Source organism: Hyalella azteca, unplaced genomic scaffold (assembly GCF_000764305.2).
Source record: "Hyalella azteca isolate HAZT.00-mixed unplaced genomic scaffold, Hazt_2.0.2 contig10305, whole genome shotgun sequence".
Lineage (NCBI taxonomy): Eukaryota > Metazoa > Arthropoda > Malacostraca > Amphipoda > Hyalellidae > Hyalella > Hyalella azteca.
Window position 1 is genome coordinate 723 of NW_025940350.1, and position 19,960 is coordinate 20,682.

Here is a 19,960-nt window from a genome sequence, read left to right on the forward strand (position 1 = left end):
ATTAGAGAAAATAAGGAGAAATTATGATCAACAAAAAATGAAAAGCACTTCTTAGATTTAATGACATGCACTAACAGATTTCATCTGTTTATTAGCATGGATTCACTCGTCCGTCAATTAAAAAATTTTGATTATCTTATTGTACTTATATTCTATGTATACTCAGTAAAGAGTAAATAAACACAATAACTAATAATACTAGTAGCATTTGTTAAACACGTTTCGGACAAATTTACCGTCGGACCCGTGGCCGGCGGACTCCAAACATAGAAAAAACCGAGCCAATCAACGAAAACCTCGCAGGTTAGGATTAGTTAGGAACAGGTTCCATTAAAAACACAAAAAACCTAGAAAAATCCAATAAAACAATAAGAAAATCTTTCCGGCCACGAGACCGGCTGCGGGTCCGCCGTAAATTTGTTCGAGACCTCCTCCACGCCATGAGGCTCAGCCATGAGGCTTATCGTTCTAAATAATTATGCGTCAAATTTATTTTGTCTATTAATAAATAGATTGTTGTTGTTTAAATAGATCCTTACAGTAATTTTTTGGTTTGAGAAAGTTTGTGAAAATATTCCGCGATTCGAGAATTTCCGCAATTCCGCGATTTTTCCGGGAAGTTGAAACTCGATATAAGGCCTATTTGGATTTTCACTTTTAGAGCTGTTAAACTTAAACTGTTAGGTATTTATTAAAGCCAGTTTAGGCAAGGGGCTTTATGGACTAGTTTCCAGTGCTCATATAAGAATAAATAAGAAACATTTGTTATTACAACATTTGTTATTAGGCCTGTCGCCTAAAGACTTAGGGTAGGGCTGAAACTGGAATATTGGTGGTGACTGGTGAGCTTGAATATTATGTAGGATGCAATGTTCATGTAGGATGCATGAAGTAGCAGGTAAAAATAGGCTGTATTTTACTAAAGTTGGACAGAGGTCATAGGAACAGTTGAAATTGGCCAGATTCATGAGCATTTTTGTCTAATTTATTAATGCCTCCTACTGCACTGCAGTACTGCCCAATCACAGCCTGATTATCATGGGATATGTTGAGTTGAGATAATCATAATGTGGTATTTAAATGCAATATGTTTGAGCATGGGACACGAAGTAACCTGCAGTCTGAATGGCAATGTGTCTTATTCCAAAATAGATAAAATTTACAGGTACCTAACCTAGGTAGGCTAATTCTTGTTTCAGATAGCCTATGTTCAGAGTTAGGTACTCCAGCCTGCCACGAGTTTTACTCTATACGCCAGTCAAGAGATGTTGAGTATTGAAAATAACAATAATATGTGGCTTATCACTGTTATCAGATTTGAAAAGTAGGATCACCAATAATTCAAAACTATCTTTCAGACTTTCAAGTACATTCATTGTGTAGATGACAACTTGGCAGGTATTCACCCAATCTCAAGGCACTGAATGTAGCCACAACAATAATGCTAGGTTTCTAATTGATACCAATTGATTTAATATAAGCAATTTATTTGTTAATTAAATATGACCTTTTAATTTCTTTTAACACGTTGACTACGTATTGGTACATATGTGTACCACGAAATGTATTTCTTAAGGAGATAGTGGTACATAATTCAGGTTGCTTAAAATTGGCCAAATCCGAGAACAAAAAAAGGCCAAAAAAGGCCGATAATTCAATGTATACTAGTTTATTTGTAGGTTCCGCTATAAAAATTCCATTTACTTTCTTCTTAGAGTATTTAAAATTTAATTAGGAAGTACCCCTATCATAAATATTAGCCGGCCAATGCAATTGAGAAAAACTAAATCACGGAATTTGTCCAAAAAAATGACCGTCTGGCAACCGTGCTTAAAAAATAGTACTTATTGCCAAGTTTGTGGCTAAAAATTGCATGTCATTAAAAATTTTTAATTAAAAATAATAAAATGTGATATGAAATGACTCAATTACACTTTATTTCACTTGATTTATGGTAATTGTTGCCATTTTTTAAGCTATTCTAACAAAAACTGTACAGATTTGCCCATATGCCACCCTTACTATCAAGTTTGCAGCTAAATTTGGCCACTCATTTTAAAAATTCTTAATAATTGCTAAAAATTCTAAATGATAAAATGTGTTTAATTAAAGGCAATGACACTGAACAACAAAAAAACATTCCTCTGCACCAGAATTCCAAACCATAACTAGAGCTGCTGACAGGATTGATCTAGCCATCACTCACCAGCCTGTTTTAATCTTGAATAAATTCAGAATTTTTCAGTTTTCAGGTGTTGAATTTTGAAGTTTTAGGTTGTTCCGTTACTTGTTAGCTATCATTTGCGACTTAAAATCTATTGATATTACTGCAGAGTTTCAATAGCAGAAGAAATAAGCTACAGTGCACGCTTGCGCCTTCAGCCTTGGAACAGCTTGAGTACTTGACTTGAGCCAATGCCGCCATCATGCCATTTTAGCTGCTGCCATGGCATGCATAGTGGCAAACCAGAGATTTTTAGAATCAGTTCATTTTTAATTCTGTTATTTACTCAATATTTAAACCAATTTCTTATGTATGATAATAATGGTATCCATGATACTTAACTGGCCTACATACTGTATATTCTTATAATATACTTATATTCTTATAAATCTTCATGAATAAGAAGTTAGGTACTGTATCTAGAATATTGTTCAAGAATAATTCATGCTTAAAAGCCTTGTTATGACTTGTGACTTTGTGACTTGGTCATGACCAGTTGATAATTTTGTAGGTAAAATTTTCTGGAATTCAGCGGGTCCCTATGGTGAAATTCCATTGAAGCGGTTTCTCCGATAAATGTTCATTTTCCAGCACATGAACAAAAATGTATTAATATCAACCATTCTAACTAGAGAAGGAAGCCAGTGTGGGCTTGATTTTCAGATATGGGTTATTTCATTTCTGTTCCTTTGTGTCTGTTTGCTCTATGCATTTACACTTTTGCTATTTATCAACTGTAGGAGACTATAGAATATGCATGGTTAGTCTTTCAGTCATGCTAAACCTGTTGTTTATGAGACTTGGAAAATTATATTGGTGATCATGGAGAGTCATGGAAAAGTCAAGGAATTTTCTTCTAAATACTGGTACAAACCTTGAGTAGAATAATTCAAGGGTATTGTGGATATAATTTCAAATGTGAGCTTTTAGTTGGTAACCTCATTTGGTAACCTGCTTTTTGATCTCCTGGCACCAGCAAGTAATGTTGTTCAACTCATTGAAAAAAAAATAAGAGCATTGTTAATAGGAAGCCTGCTCTGGTCTTCAATCAAACTTGCATATTAAAAAAAGGTTTTGCCAAATTATGTACTATATTATGTATGCATGATGTTTATTGAATTCAAACTGCTGCACTGAAAGTTTGCATGTCAATTATATATGCTGTATTCTTAGCAAGCTAATTTAGCATAATGCTTGTGGTACTTTTACAGAATTATAGTCTATTCTTAAAGTGATGCATAGGTGTTTGTTTCTCCAGTCATCTAAATTTTAGCATTTATTTAGCTGCCACCAAACCCACTGATAATAGGTAGTTCTTTACAGGATTTTGCAATATATTCAAGAGGAATACACAAATGTAAGTATAAATCAATTTAAGGGTTGAATTAATAATGCATTCAATCCATATTCTTCATTTACATTTTCTGACAAGAATTTTGCTTCCAACATTCCTGATTACCAGCACCCAAAGAAATTGGTGCACAAAAAATGTAGATAAATTTTTTTCTATCTATTGATATCATAGGTCTGAAAATCCTAAAAAAAGTTCACTAAGAGCTAATTGCAACTTCTAAAATAATTTGCCGAAGGTACCAAAATTAACTTGAACTAAATAAGCTAGTGGAAATTTTTTTATGTAGGTAGCATTGTTATGCAGGTGAAATATATACAGATTTCCAGGTGATGGAATAATGCTTTGATATTTAGCCAACAAACCTAAAGCCAAATTTACATGAATTCTGTATGATTTTTGTATTAGGAAATTTTTTATTGTCAAAAATGTCAAAGTTTAAATGTCAAAGTCAATGTTAAATATCAAAGTTTTCATGATTCCCTACAATTCTCCTGTAAAAAGATATTTATCTACCTAATAACAGTGTCAGCTTTAATGATTTTACCACCTCTATTTCTGGAAATATTATTTTAGAGGACACACTCATAGCATTGCAGTGAGTTTCATCTCGAATGTCATTGGATGTTTCAAGTCTAAAAATTTGCTCAGGCATCCAAGGATTACCTATTGGTGTGAGCCTCAACTGCTATTTATTTCTGGCTGCTATCAAATATGCGCAATATAGCGGTATATTGCGTATATACTGTACATATATATGCGCAGTATACGTACTCTCTACGTAATTATGTCTGTTGAAAGATATAGGATTGAGTTCTTAGAAGACAATATAGTTTGCTCACCTAGGCTTGTTCTTAGCTTTTCGTGAATGCAATAATGAATATATGATAAGATTAAAAATGTTCAATCTTGTGCAGGTGTCGAACCACAAGGCTGCGGTATCGGTGTTAGAGCAGCAGCGGATTGGTCCTGTGGTTGACAAGACAGACTACGCTTCCCTCGTCTCCAACACAGACAAATCCGTTGAAATTCGCAGGCTACCCACGCCTCTGCCGTAAGCTCCACCTTGAGTTTGTGCCTTGCCCAAACCTTGAGTTTGTGGTAGCCATGCTACGCTCTTGCCGCTACGTTGCTGGAAAGTTTTTCTGGCTTTGTAGCGATGTAAATATCGTGCATAAAAATTTATCTTTTTAAATTTTATAAATGCGTCATATGTTTCGTTGTAATAGCTACTGTTATACTATTTGTAATGTAAATTTATGGACCTAGAAGATGGGTTCGAACCTTTAAGGAGCATGTATTTTAGTAATAATACTCATTTAAGATATATACTCCCAAAATAAACGATTGCGCGCCATCCTGTTAAAAAATGTAGATAAATTATCTACACATCATCACGCCATTCGATGATGTGGTCGCCACATAATCGCGCCATTCGATGATGTGGCGGTACCACTGCCAACGCTTTCTTAGCTTTTGTTTTCTATATCAATCACTATATGTCTAATTCACCACGAGTACGTGAAGATCTAAGCTGTAAACAATTGGCAGGTGGTAAGACAGCTGAGGTGACGTGTGAACGACTTGCTGAAGGTGTGAACGACTTGCTGGCCGCTGCGTCTACTGGGCTACGCGAGCTCCACCCCAGCGCTTCCACTGCCGTCCTCGTCAACACCCGAGCCTTGTTCCTGCACCACGCGCAGCAGGTCGCTGTTTTCACTCTTGCGTTTTTCATGCTCTCATGTCATCACCTGAAATATTTTCGAGATCACGTGTGATTTGGAATATGTGCTTCTCCACTAATAATGATTGGTTTTCTATTGCTTTTGTGTGACTGATAATTTTTAACTAGCTAGTGCATTGGCTCTCTCAACTTTAGAAAATAGATGCGCCCTCTCAGGTAAGCGTCTAACAACTTTATTGTGCTTTTGAATTTAGTTTGAGCTCGCCGCGTTGCCAAATATCTTTTTTATTTTTTATGGCACTCATTAACATGTATTATTGTGTTCTAAAACAAACATCATGGCAACCTGTTGCTCTCGATCAAGTTGTCTTCAGGTAAACGTTTGATTTTTTTTTTGCTCTTGACTTGCAGTTGGAGTGCTTAGAGGATTTTTCCTCGTACATCGCGTGGTTGAAAGCCGAACTTGGATCCCTGCAGCCCGCTCTACAGGAGAAAAATAAAGACGTTCAAGTGTTTAACCTTTCTCTATCCTAATTTTTCTGTCATGTTCTGTCAGACGCACCAATGTTTGCCTATTCGCTTAACTCAGTGGTTCCTAAACTTTTTCAGGCTGGCGCCCTTTTTGGCTCCCTAGTGAATTTCTAGCGTTCCCAACAGACACATATAAAATCATGCGTTTCTTTCTATAAAATTTAGTACGTTGCAATTTTAAAAGATAAAGATTAAACACAAATGTGTACTTCACAAATAGAACCCCCTTTAGTGAACCAATATGTTTTTCATCCCTTTTAACCATTTCAGCACTAGAAACCTAGGACGTCTCGGGGAAATTTACGGCCGGACTCGTGACCGGTCTCACGACCAATCTCCAAATTCAATTATCAAGTAATATCATTCCAACTAATGAACGCAGCTCAATAAAACTTGTAACATGTATTCATCAGAACTTGACGGAGATGTTTAGCTTGCGAAAATTTTTTAATATTTCCTTAATTCGTGAGTTATACAGTATTGCGCTACAGGCCGAAATTCGCAGTGATCAAAGAATTTCTTCCAAACTACCGAACAGATTTGAACGAAAATTTGAATATACATTCATAACTGCCAAATGGTGTTTTTTAGATTAAAAAATTTTTAATTATACCGTAGTTTGGGTGATTTTTTTCATTTCACTGTCACTCTTGATTTCACACTTCCTTATTCGCCTTCGTTCGCTAGTTATACAGATACAGGAGGAACGATCGGCTTCTCTACCGGCTGGTTTAACCAAGAGCCGTTTACGTATAGCCGTATAACTCGCAAACGATGGCAAAACGAAAAAATTGTATCGAGCTAAACATCACCGTTGCTGCGGTTAGGTATTAAAATACTAAATTTCGTTCAAATCTGTTCATTAGTTTGGAAGAAATTTCTTGATTACTGCGAAGTTAAGCACGTATTGCTGTTTAAATCACGAATGAAACTCGCAAACGAGGGCACAAGCGAAAAAATTTTCACGAGCTAAGCATAACCGTTTGGTACTTAGGACTGTAAATTCAAAATTTCGTTCGAATCTGTTCAGTAGTTTGGAAGAAATTTCTTGTTCACTGTGAATTTCGGCCCGTATTGCCATATAAGTATGGCAAAAACAATTGAAGGCAAAATTCACAAATTTTTCACGAGCTTTACATTACCGTACCGTTAGGTCCTAATGAATACATGTACCGCGTTTCATCGAGTTAAGTTCATTAGTTTGAGAGATATTCCTTGATTATTGAATTTGGAAATTGGTCGTGAGACTGGCCACGAGTCCGGCCGTTAATTTGTCGGAGACGTAAACCCAGGAGAGGTTAAAAAATATAACTCAGTACTTACTGCAGTGAGTGACAGAGCAAATAATTCGGATATAAGAATTTTAGAATCGCAGCAAATTTTCTAACTGAAACCTTGAATCGAAAACCATGTAAAAACCAATATTTCAAGACATCATAAGAATGTAAAGGCTTCACATTACGTTAATGAATTATTACGTTAATGAATGAATGTTTCATTGAAGACCAGAGAGTATTTCTTATTGACAATTTTCTTATTGTTCTTCTCCATTCGGCGGATTAGGCTCTTGATAGGAACTGAAAAGTCAAATATCAGGTTTCTAAGGGACATTTTATTATAATTTTACGACGTTTCGAATGCAACTTTATTAATTATGAAGTAGAGGAGGAGTTTTGCAACACCTGAATTAAAAATTTTGAAATGACATTAGTACGAACATAGGTATTATGGATAGAGATTTGAATCAAAGCTTAAATTACGATGAAAATTTTATCTCGTAAATTTTGTCTAACCGGCGGCGCAACCATAATTCATCTGCCAGTGCGTCTATAGCTTTTCGAGTGTGAGGTTGCGTTCAATTGTGTGCCGTATGAAACTCTATATACCTGTTATAAAAGAAACCGAAGCAAGGATTATGGTGTTGGCTTTTTGTAGTATTATACAATCCAATTAAAATGTGAAATTTATATTCTCGGAGATTTCAACGAGTGTTCGGTGGCGTTTTGTAAAGTTAGGAAGCCGAGGAAAGATTCCCCGTTAGTTGATCTAGTTTCAATCTTGCTAGTCGACCACGTTGAAATTCGTGGTTTCATATCGTGCGACGTGGAAGTAAATTATAGTTCATCAAAGTTATTGACTCATCGGTACTTCAGGATATCTGAGAGGTGAGTTCTAGTAGTAATAAATAACATGTCAATGTTGATAATCCTGCCGTCTAACCATTTTAACGTCTGCGTATCTCAAACTTATTGTTCAATTTACGCTCGCTACTCTAGTACTATTCAGCAAGGAAATGGTAATCCTGAATATCTGTAGCCGACTATTGTTAGGATATACTACTAATAACAAAACAATTAGCATTTTTAGTTAGATATTATTTGTGTTCCTATTCTTTGAATATTTCTAATGACTAGGTAATCCTAATCCATAGACATTCAGTCTTTAGAGAGAAGTACGAACTTGTACCTATCGAAGCCGCATAGTTTAAATCCTTCATGATCTTCACGATCATGTATGGTAACATTCCGTGTTGTATGGTAGTATTCCGTGGAATTCCTTGTTGTATGGTAGTATTCCGTGGAATTCCGTGTTGTATGGCAGCATTCCGTGATGTATGTATTGTAGAAAATTCAAATTTCAGTGATGTATAGTAACATTCCGTGATAACGTATGGTACCATTCCGTGATGAAGTAGTATGCTAGCATTCCGTGATGATATATGGCAGTATTTATTGATAATCGTAATAGTGGCTAAAAGTTTCAGTGGCCGTTAGCCCGTTAGCACCTCGATGGCTGTAAGTAGAGAGATTGTGTGGGCTTCAGTGGCAGTAGATGCTGTATACTGCTAGTCATTAGTAGGGAGACCATCGGAGCTTCGATGGTCGTGTAGATAAAAACCATACATCGCCCCCAATGTTCGTAAATGGGAGATGGTTCAAGCGGTTATTGATAGAAATCGTTGACGGTACGATAATGGTAAATGGAGAGATCGTAGATGACACGATTGCTGTAAGTACAACTGATAATCTCACGTTAGTCCAGTCCACAGGAGACTAATTCATTACCGTTAATTAAGTGACGCAATTTCATCGTGCTGGCGCGTGTCTTGAATATTGATTTAATTGATTGCATCGGTTCTGGAATGTTAATTGCTTAGTACCATAAAGAATCGTTTCAAAATGCTTGTTATGACGTGAATTTTTTAAAGGAAGAAGAATTTACGTGAAATAGCTAGTTTGTCTGTATCAACAGTATTTGAGTTTTACTTGTATGGTTCCTTAGCTTTTGCTGGCCATCATTAGCGTATCTGTGGCGTGAGGCAGCCTTGTAAGAATATGTGTCACGTAGCAACTGTATATGTATCGACGTGTGTTGTAAAGCATTTACGCTGGGTGGATTCCTGAAGGATGAATGTGTGAAGTGGATGCGCACATTTTGGAATACAATATATGTTTTTACGTATAGCATGTATCTTCCATTTTTACAACATGACGATTGACGTGGGACGTAAATACGTAAGCTTCTTATCTGTATTGATCTAGCCAATGATTTTTGTCCAAATAATAGGAATTGTTCTGGTTTAATTCACTTTTAATTCATGAACCTATATAAAGTTGATCGAATTATGACGAATGCTTATTTATCGAATTCATTAGCGGTTAAGAATCAGTAGCTATCGCGTCTTTATTGCTTATCGCTCGCACGGACGGTAATTTGCGTTGACAAAATCAAATGCGGGGCTTGTTGCACCAGCGATGGGCAAGCAACGCTGGTGATATCAGAGCAAATTTGTCGGTGAAGTTCAGTGACATTGCGGGTTGTGTACATACATACGCGGTATCAGATTACGATCCATTTGCTGTCCTTTGATAAACAGAAGATCGCGTAACATTACCCTTTGTGTACATATTTTTGATCGCCTATTAAATGAGGTTGGAATAGCCCTACACTTGAGTTCTTTCCAACAGAATTAGCAATTAGTTTCTAAAAACGTTGTAAAATGACTTCAAAAGTCGCGCACGACACTCTTGCATCGATCGGAGTTACGCGAAGTGAATATAGCGCTGCATTGAAGTGCCTGAGCTCGTTGGAATAAGCGTGACACGAGTCGATTTTCTTACACATAATCTTAATAAGGTAAACTACCTCGTTCAATATCGTAAAATAAAGAGATTAAAAAAATAAAAACAATTTCACGCACTTAATTGAACCTTAAAGGATAAAACTCACGTCGGATGATAAATATTTACATACGTTATTTTGTGTGATCAAAACGAACGGTACATGGATTTGTTCGAGTATGTTAATTAATATTTTTTTACCATTCAAGAAGACTTCATGAAAAGGAACAAAACTAAGATTGTGGAGGCAGAAGGACATGGATAGGGCTCTTGCAGCCGGCCTGCTGAGATTAGAATCTTCCCGCGTTAGCCGCTGCCCGTACGTTCAATGTGCCACGCAAGACACTCACAGATCGCCTCTCGATATGAGTCAAGGAAGACTGTACCGGCAAACCAACAGCGTTGTCAGCAGAGCATAAGCTGTCGCTCTGTAATTACATCGAGTATGTGACAAATAGAGGTTTTCCTTTGACCGTGGCACAAATTTCAATGTTTGCCTGGTGCATTGATCGTAGGTTTAAGAGACATTTTCGGAGAGAAAGGCCTCGCTACCGACGCTACGTATGGGGTTGAAGTTTAGTTACAGACATTCTGAGTCACTCAAACATCGGAAAGGCGAATGCTTAGATCACGGCCGAGCAATTTTTTCAACAAATGAAAATTGAATTGATTCTTTACGATTACTGCGAGATGCTCATGAACGCTATAACGTTGGTGAACGTTCCCATGACATGGTGGTGGGAAGCTTTGGTCGGCAAACAAGCCACCGTCACCATTGATTGTGAACTTGTCCTACGGTGTCTCACGTTAAGATTCTTTGCATTTGCCCAGCCATCAACAGATGAACCAAGAATTCTGCTGCTCGATAGTCACGCCTTGCATTGCTCCTGTAGATATTGCCTATGTCAGGCAGAACAACTTGACATTTCAATAGCGTCAATGCCTATACCTATATATCCACAAAATATTAGCGATATCTATCACAGCTTGTAACTTACAAGGATATGCATGAGAACTGAAAGGGCGCGTCGTGCATGCAGTCATTGACGGACACAGTCTTGTTACGCATATAGGTAGTCTTATTCTTTCATCGATATTCCTTCTTCTGTCATGGCCGGTGTAAAATCAAATATGTATAATATTTGAGAAAATATAACAATATTTTACCATGATCTATTTCAGTATCAATGGCTGGAGCTATATAGGTGTCTGTGACGGTTGATATAGTAATATATAGCGATTTCAGCGTTCATTAGGACGTTCTACCATCACCGATTTTTAGCATTGCAGAATTTTCACAGCTTGTTGCGGTTTCGAACACGCACCTCAGTGCTCTAATTTTGCCGTGCTTAACCGCCCGGCCTTTTCGCTGATTTGACCAGGATTGTAGCATGGTAGCTGGGATCAAACCCGCACCTTACTGCTCCAGTCACGCTATTCTGAACTGTAACCAATGGGCCACCTTAACCTTAAATCTTGAACAATGCTCACAGTACAATGCAGCTTTCTTGCTGAAGGCCTTGCGCACGTCCCCGGTAAAAGCTGGTCTATGAGCCCCTTTCAAGACACAAAGAACGCATCGATGAGCAGCTAAATATGCCAAGATTGCTAGAAGCCATTAACGCGTGCCAACCAATCCTGCGAGAGGTTGTTCGCGTGAGACCTATACAAACTATTCTTGAGAGAGACCGTTTGCGACAGACTCACTAAATGCTCTTGAAAGAAGTAATTTGCGTGAGACATTAAACACTCTTACAAGAGACCGTTTCTGCGTGTACTACAAACCAATCCTACATAAACCATCTATGCATGTCCTAAACTAACCTCACAGGTGGGAAGAAGACCCAACAAAATTGACACAGTCGTGTATGATAACACGAGTTCTGTAATTCGGAGCCTAGGTACATTGCTGAGAACATAGGACTTCTGTGTACCTTAGGCTCTCGTCGAAAGGGAACGATCTCGAGTTGGTTAAGTCGACGGAATACATCAAGGTCTTTCTCTTTATTTCTTGCAAGTCTGCGACTTAGTTTTGTGGGTGTAGTTACTGGCTTTTAATATTTCAGTGACTTGCAGCGGACTCTACAAAAGCATTTCAGCGGTCGAGATCGCCTACTTGCGGGCAGTGCGCTCATTCTGTCGGCCGTAATATTGGTTCCCGTGTTATGGATGGGGTTGGGAATTACATTTTTTGGATTCAAAGAAATTGTTCACGTTGCGTACAAAGATATTCGCACTCAGTGTGCTACACTAGGTACATGGTAACGGATTAATTTTTCATACGCGATGTTCATCCATGAAGTGTATTTTTTCGATAGAGTAGAAGCGAATGAATGGTATGAAAATCGATACATACGCGTGTTCTGAGTGAGAGTTTTTGAGCAGATCTGCTGCCTGCGCATCACGGACGACGCTCGCGCCCGCGTCGAAGGGCCAGGGTTGAGCAGCTCGCCACCCGCAGCCCCACCGGCAAAGGAACCGTCCTCATTCAGGGTCAGTGGCAATTGGATAATCGTCTATTGTTGTAAGCAGAACAGGCAAGCCTTATAAGCCCAGTTAACGAGTGATTTATTGGTAAATTGACGGGTAATTTAAGTAACATTGGTGTTGGTGAAGGTCGTATTGTCTTATGTTGCACCTGATAAATATTTGACTTTTTGGCTTATTCACACCTGTGTGAAGACCACACGAGAAGACAGCGATTACACTCTTTCTTAACAAATTTTGTCCGCAAAAATATTAATTGGCTATAGTACATGATATCCAACCATGAATCAATATGGTTGTATACAATGAGATCTGTATAGGTTTGCAGGTCATCCATCCTTGGATGTAAGTTGAGTAAAGTTCCTTTTGAAATGTCCTTGTGTGAATTATAAACTATAACATTACAATTAAATATTCATTTGTAAATTAAAGCAAGGTCTTTTTGGTTTCCAAAACCCAACCTCTCAGTGAATATTTTGTAATACTGCATGGAATATACCTATATAGGTATACACACTTTTTTGAACACATGAACTTTTAAATACAAATATCCAATTGTTCTATCACACACATGCAATTTTTATCTTTCTTCATTCAACATATTGATGCATGTGTCATTTTATTGATTGTTACATTAAACCCCTCAATAATGATAATTTTACAAGTTAGTTACAAATTGATGGTCATTGGATATGTTGAAGTTATTAAGAAAATTATGCAATATAATATGTCTGACTTTTTTCATTCTGTTCAATAGCAATAGCTTTATAATATTGTATGCTTATTTTACATGTTATTGATGAACAAATTTCTATGTACAGGGACATGTCGATAAATGAACTAATGTTATGAATACATACATTGGAAATTATGTCAGATTATGTTGACACTGTCAGAATTATTTTTTGTTTTAGTTGCAATCTATCAGTTCCACTAAACCTTTGTTGGCTTTTCCTTTGTTCAGCTTCCATTGATATGTAATTTAGTGCACAGATTTTATTTTCTACTAGAAGGTAGTAAGGAAATATGGAATATTTTGGAATGTTCTGTATACATATTTTCAATATTTTCTGTATTTATCATCTGTGTCCTGTTTCTATATAAAAGTTTTCATTTATTAATACTGTCAATGTTATATTATGTAAACTTATGTTCTATTTTAAAGTTAATTTAGGAGCATATTATTGGTTTTATAAGGTCTATCGATATTATATTGTTAGTAAATATATATGTAGAATTGATATATAACACTAAATATAGATAAATACCTTGTAACTTGAGTTATGGCTTCATGATTGGTCTAGAACTGATTACGAATCTTGGCACCAAAGAGATACTCAACTTCTTTGCCTGGCGGGCAGAGTAAATCTGGTGGCAGGAGAGTAACTTTGAACATATCTTGGGAATTGAATTAGGTTTTATCTTATTTTGGACTAAAACACGTTGTTGCACAGACTGCCGGTGACCTCGTGTCTTATGCTCATTAAAATGCATGCGTTAGGGAATTAGTGCTGGTCAAACCCTGTCCATGATGAAAGTACTTTGTTCAGTTGTCATGTCCATGATGAATGTACTTGATCACTTGTCATGTCCATGATGTTTAAATTGTTATATTCAAGAATAATTTTTGAAAGTAGAACCAAGTTTTTACAAATTATTTTGTGAATCAGTGCCAATTTTAAATGTTTAATTTCATTAAAAAAATATTAAAAATTAATTATTTAATTTAATTTAAATGTTAATTAATTTTTTACTTTTTAAATTAATTTAATTAAGATCTTAATTTGTGCACTATATTTTCCGCACACGTGTTGTATATTATAGAGTTAAATATGAAGATTTGAATTTGTTGCCATCCAATCATGTTTGATGAAGCATCGTTGTTGATAATATTTCTTATTGCAGGCTCCTATCGACCATTGGGTTGTCGGATTTGTCATTCAGAAGCTCACAGCCAAGATTTGATCCGGCGGCGTTTCAAGCTTATACGTGGTGAGGGTGAGTACTGAAGTTACCGAAATGCTAATTTTTTGCCTGAATGTACCTGATCAGTTGTCATGTTATTGATAAAACCTGCTTTGTTTAAATTTACCGTAACTGTGAGGTATACATCCTTGTTGCTGAACTGTACTAGTTTTAATTTTAGTAATCGAAATATTTTTGAAGGACTGGAGGAGCTTACAGATGAAGGAACACGGTAGTATTGTTGTTGTTGACTGGGATGTGATTAATTTGCTTCCACGTTTTAATATTCAATGCACACTTCTGATTAGAAGTATTCCCATCTCATTATAGGTGTATAATTGGGTTGTGAGCAGAACAGGCAAGCTTTATTAGCCCAGTTACTAATAATTGATCACCAAACGTCCTGATAGATAGATGGTGGCATTGTGAGTTCAATGTTTGTTCAAATTTAGTATAATATTTCGTGAAATAGACCTACAATTTTTTTCTCGCTAGACATGGAAATTGTAATTAAATGTAGTGTTATTTTTTGCCTGAATGTACCTGATCATTTGTCATGTTATTGATAAACCAGATTTGTTTAAATTTACCGTAACTGTGAAGTATACATTTTTTTTCTGAACTGTACTAGTTTTAATTTTAGTAGTAATGTTTTAGTTGTCATGTACATAATGAATGTACCTGATCACTTGTCATGTCCATGATGAATGTACCTTGTTCAGTTGTCATGTGTTTGCCTGAATGTACCTGATTACTTGTCATGTCTATTATGAACGTACGTTGTTCAGTTGGCATATCCTTGTCTGAATGTACCTGATCACTTGTCATGTTTATGATTAATGTAGCTTGTTCAGTCGACATGTCCTTGCATGATGAATCGTTATCATGATGAATCATTGTGAATAATATCACTAAATTGCAGGCTTCCGTATCGACTGTGGGGGTTTCCTGCGTTCATTATCAGCTCACGGTCAAGCCATTATACGTGTTGAGGGTGAGTACTGAAGGCTTCTAAATTAAATTTTTCTAATTATTCGATAACAGTGTTATTATAGTCTAATTATTTGATTTTCTAAGTTCGATAACAGTGAATTCGTGTTGTATATGCCAGATTTGATGTTTATAGTGATTGTGAATGGTAGGTTGGGCATTTTATCTAATGTGGATTTTGTGCCTATTTCAATGTGCAAATATTTTGTTCGACTGTTGTAGTTGGTTATAATGTTAACATTGAATTGGTGGCGTGAATTTGTTTCGTTTTTTGCTTGTTTTATTAAAGTTATAGGCAAACGTGTAGCTCCAATTTTATATAGCAGATATGCCGAAACAAAGACGCCGGCCACAAACCTGTTCGCTTTGCCAAGATAGAGGACATAACACCCGAACATGTCCTCAGCGACGCGCACCAGAAGAACGGCGACCTGCCGTTCCTATCGTCGAAGTGGCCCCAATGGGCCCACCGGAGCCACCTGATGTTAATCCACCGGAGGCACCGGATCTACTGGATGCCAGTGATACTGATGCATCTGTCGCCGACGTACCCGATACTGAAAATCCTGTACACGTTGCTTTGTTCCAAGACGTTCATGCTTATGCTCAGGCTCCGATGGTCGACGCGCCTGGCGTCAGCACATTCGCAAATGTGCCCGTTATAGGACTACCCCTGTCGGCTGCTCCCGTAGTGAACGTTCCTCCTACCCCCGTTGTTGAGTCACCGGAGCAAGTGGGGCCGGAAGAGGTACCGCAAGGACTGGTGGTTGAGGATCTCGCCACTGTTCCTGTAGTTGTAGAGCAGGCAGGAGCAGAAGATCCTGCCGAAATGGAAGATCCAGCCGACATTGCAGAAAAAAATGTGTGCGATGCACTTGATGAAGGTAGCCCGTCTGTAAATGATGTGCCGAATTATTTCGTTCAATCCGTTGTAAATGCGGGCAGCGACTCCCGCGCTAGAATATTTGGAGAGCATGCGTTGGCACAAGCGATTGGTAAAGCGGTCACTTGTGCAGCTGTGAGAGCTACTACCACCACTGTAGCGATAGCAGTGTGTTTGTCACCTGATGTCACAAATGTTCCTATTTCAACTAGTGTATCTATGATGAAGGAACCCATTGTCACTTGTATTGACAAGAGCTGTTACCGCACAGCTATTTCCTACGCAGATGTGCGTTCCACCACGACTTCTGTGGCCTGTAGGCCATACGACCAATGTCTTTCACATGTTGCTTCGTTGATTTCGGTACCTTTGGGGGTCGCGTTAAGCGATCAGCTGATGGCTGCCCTCGAGTCCTACCTACCTACAACATATAACGAAGAATCGCCTCGAAATGTGATAGGTGTTGTGAATACCATGCTTCAACATGAAGTACAGCCTGCACTGGATCGAGTACTACCAGGGGTGCTTGCCAATTTATGGCCTAGCGTCCGCGCCGCGCTGAATGTTATGCCCCCTGTTGTTCCCGTATCTGCTGAGCCGGTGTCGATTCCTGTTGAGCCATCACCTGAAGTCGTTATAGAAATTGCAGATGTTGCTGCGGATGAAGGTTCAAATGTTTCTGTATCCACGCCTGTGGATCTTAATAATGAGGTAGGAGATGATGAGGCAATGGACGTGGATCTGCCCGTGCCCGCCGCCTTGGATGAGCCTGTGCCCGCCGTCTTGGATGAGCCCGTGCCTGACGTCTCAGATGTTCCCGTGGAGCCTGTGGATCCTACTAATGATGTAGGAGATGAGGCAATGGACGTGGATCTGCCCGCCGTCCCGGATGTCAACGAAATGCCAGAGGTAGACGGCAACGACTCCATTAGTTTGCCGTCTTTGTCTGTACGTGGTAACGGTTCTGACGTCAGCATGGAAGATTTGCTTGACGAAGAAGACGCTCCAGTTGATAACGTCGACGTCGACTCTTGTCTTTCTTGCCATAGGATATCTGTACAGGATTACCCGATCGTGCTGCGGCAATTGCATGCAGACTTTGTAGTTCGGATATATGGCGATTCCATGAGACTGGTTGCTGGTGACGTAGTGTGCTGGCACTGCTATCATTATTTACGGCCTGGGAATCCTAGCTGGGTACATGCTTGGCCATGCGTGATTTATCAATTTTTAATATCACGATATTTGGTTTTTGATATTTTGAAATTCGTGCAGTTTTTGCCGAATAATATTCGCAACATGTACGAACGCGTCGTCCTATCACGGCGTGTGAGAGCTGTTTGGGACAGGGAGCCGTTGTTCGTCGATATTACGGCGCCAAGGAAAAGACTGATTGAATTATTGGGCGAGCATACAGATGGAGCCATGTGTGCAGCCATCGAAGCGCACCCTGTGCCGGAAATTGTATGCCCAATGGGTTGTACTATATACATGGATGATGAGTTCGACGATAAAGCCCAATTGATACCTGCTTCGCACTATATAGCTACTATCTGCAGAGGGTTTGATGAATTCGGTGCTGATTGCTCTTTCTTCAGAGGGGCTAGGCCGGATTGGCCATGTCAGTTTTTGGAGCTAAAGAAGTGGCTGGTGTCGCCTTCATTGCACATCGATGATGTCCATGGCCTCGCCATTGTCATGTGTGGTTCGGCCGTGCATGCCGATGGACGGAAAAGTTATATACACGTGCCCAGGCATCCCATCCTGAAGAACGAATCGCCATTAAATCCTGACATCCTGGCTCCAACGATGGTGGTGCCCACTATCCTAAAGCATGGCCAGACTCATGCCAAAAATACTAGCTACTGTGTGCTTAAGCAGCAAGGATCGATGGGCTTGTCCACTTTTAATTTGTCTCCTCGTCGACCTGTAGAAATGAAACCAGCAACAGAAGAAGAGATCGGGGCATGGGGATTAACTCTGAGAAATCGTCCTGAAATCTTGGCCAGCTTCGCTCATGACATTGAATGCGGCGACACATTCATTGATGATGTGCTTTGCGAAACTGCAAGAAAATTTGATTACACCGAGAACAGCGTCCGGAAGAGTGTTTCCACTGGTACATACATGGATATTGGCGACGCAACTCATCTATTCAAGACTTACAGCCGTAGAATGGAAGGGGAAGAGGTTCGTGGATTGAATGCCGGGCAGTTGGAGCGTACTAATCACAGTGACTGCTTGAAACTTGTGCACCCAGCTGATGAACGAGGGTTACAACCTTTTACAGTTCCTCACTTTTCTCGAAGAAATAGGCACGTGTCATTTGGAAGTATTGTTCACGGAGTATTGCAATGTCTTGTCCACTGTCGCGCACTGCACCGTTCACTGTTACAATTATCTTGGTCTGTGAGGGACAATATACAGCACGGCAAGCTGATGGAATGTGTCAAATCTATTATTTATAGCGTAAACAAGACTCGTGCTTTTGGCAAGGCTTTGAATTGGGAAATTGGGTTGCGTCAAGATTTGGCTTTGCCGGAACAAGTGCCGGATTGTGAAGTTGTGATTGCACAAGCGCTTCGCAACTACTGCGGTTGTTCAATTGTGACACTTCGTCGCGGCGAAAACCTTGATGCTGTGGTTCGTCAGTGTGACGCTCCAATTATTATTGTGGATGCTCACGAGGCCCCCGTTTCCCGGAATGTAATTTCTCAAACTAGTACCGGAAGTCATTTGTTGATGTTTGCCTGCAGCATGGCGTATGAAGGCGAAAACTATTTCCTCAAAACATGCTTTCGTTGGCGTGAGGAAAGTTCGTGGTTTTCAACTTTGCGAGCCGGCGAAATCGTGACGTCTGAGGACGTGTCCCGTGGCCCGTGGCGATTGCTGGTGTTTGTTTCTGCGCAGGAGAATGTTTGCTTGGGCCGTGAAGAGTACATGAATCTTTCAGGCGGTCAGAACAAAATGAAGTGCCAGAATCATCCGAAATTTTTTCTCATGAGGGAATACTGTGGCTCTGTATTTCGTTGTTGTATGGAAGAGTGTCGGAAATCAATTAGGTGGAGATGTTCTTCGGATTACGGTACATTGGGGCATTGTACAGCTGGCTTGTGCGAGCAGCACGGGAAAATTAGTCTCCAGATGCCCGGCATTACCTCTGTAGGTACTCGTCCACGAGGTGAAAGGTTAGTAAGTGAGGCTAATGTTGCTGAGGTGCGAGAAGTAGCTGAAGAGCAACCGATTGATGTTCTTGATGCTGATACACTTGGAGATGACGAAGCAGTAACCGGCCCAGACGAAAACGTCACGTTCTATGACGGATCTTTCATCGATGTCACCGACTTTCTTCCTCCGGTCCCCGCTAGTCGTCCCCTGCCAGAGGGTTATGATGTTTGTCTTGGCAGTTCATCCGGTCATTTCCTTCTGAAAGATCATTTGCGTTGTTTTACGCGTGTTGGGATGTCACGCAAACCACCTGTGTGCTTTAAACGTCTTTTAATGCACATGTATTCTGTGTTGCCGGATACATGTTTGCCTTTGTTGTATCCCGAGGGTGATTTGTTTCCGATGATCTTCTACAAATCGTTGAATGGTTCTGTTGTTGGGGCTCTTCCTTCAGTCATGTATGCCGATCGTGAAAATAGACAGTCATTAGGATTAGCATCGTTGGAAGACCATTTACAAGTTCGCCTTCGTGACAGCCAGGCTCTCACCTCGCATG

General features: G+C 39.2%; 1 long non-coding RNA gene across 1 annotated transcript; it reads left to right on the plus strand.

Annotated features, from left to right (window-relative positions):
• The first annotated feature begins 3,433 nt into the window (after nucleotides 1–3,433).
• LOC108673877 lies at nucleotides 3,434–5,772 on the plus strand. The gene is made up of 3 exons (XR_007156924.1): nucleotides 3,434–3,581; nucleotides 4,493–4,629; nucleotides 5,127–5,772. It is a non-coding gene; the product is annotated as an uncharacterized LOC108673877 (long non-coding RNA).
• The last annotated feature ends 14,188 nt before the right edge of the window (nucleotides 5,773–19,960 follow it).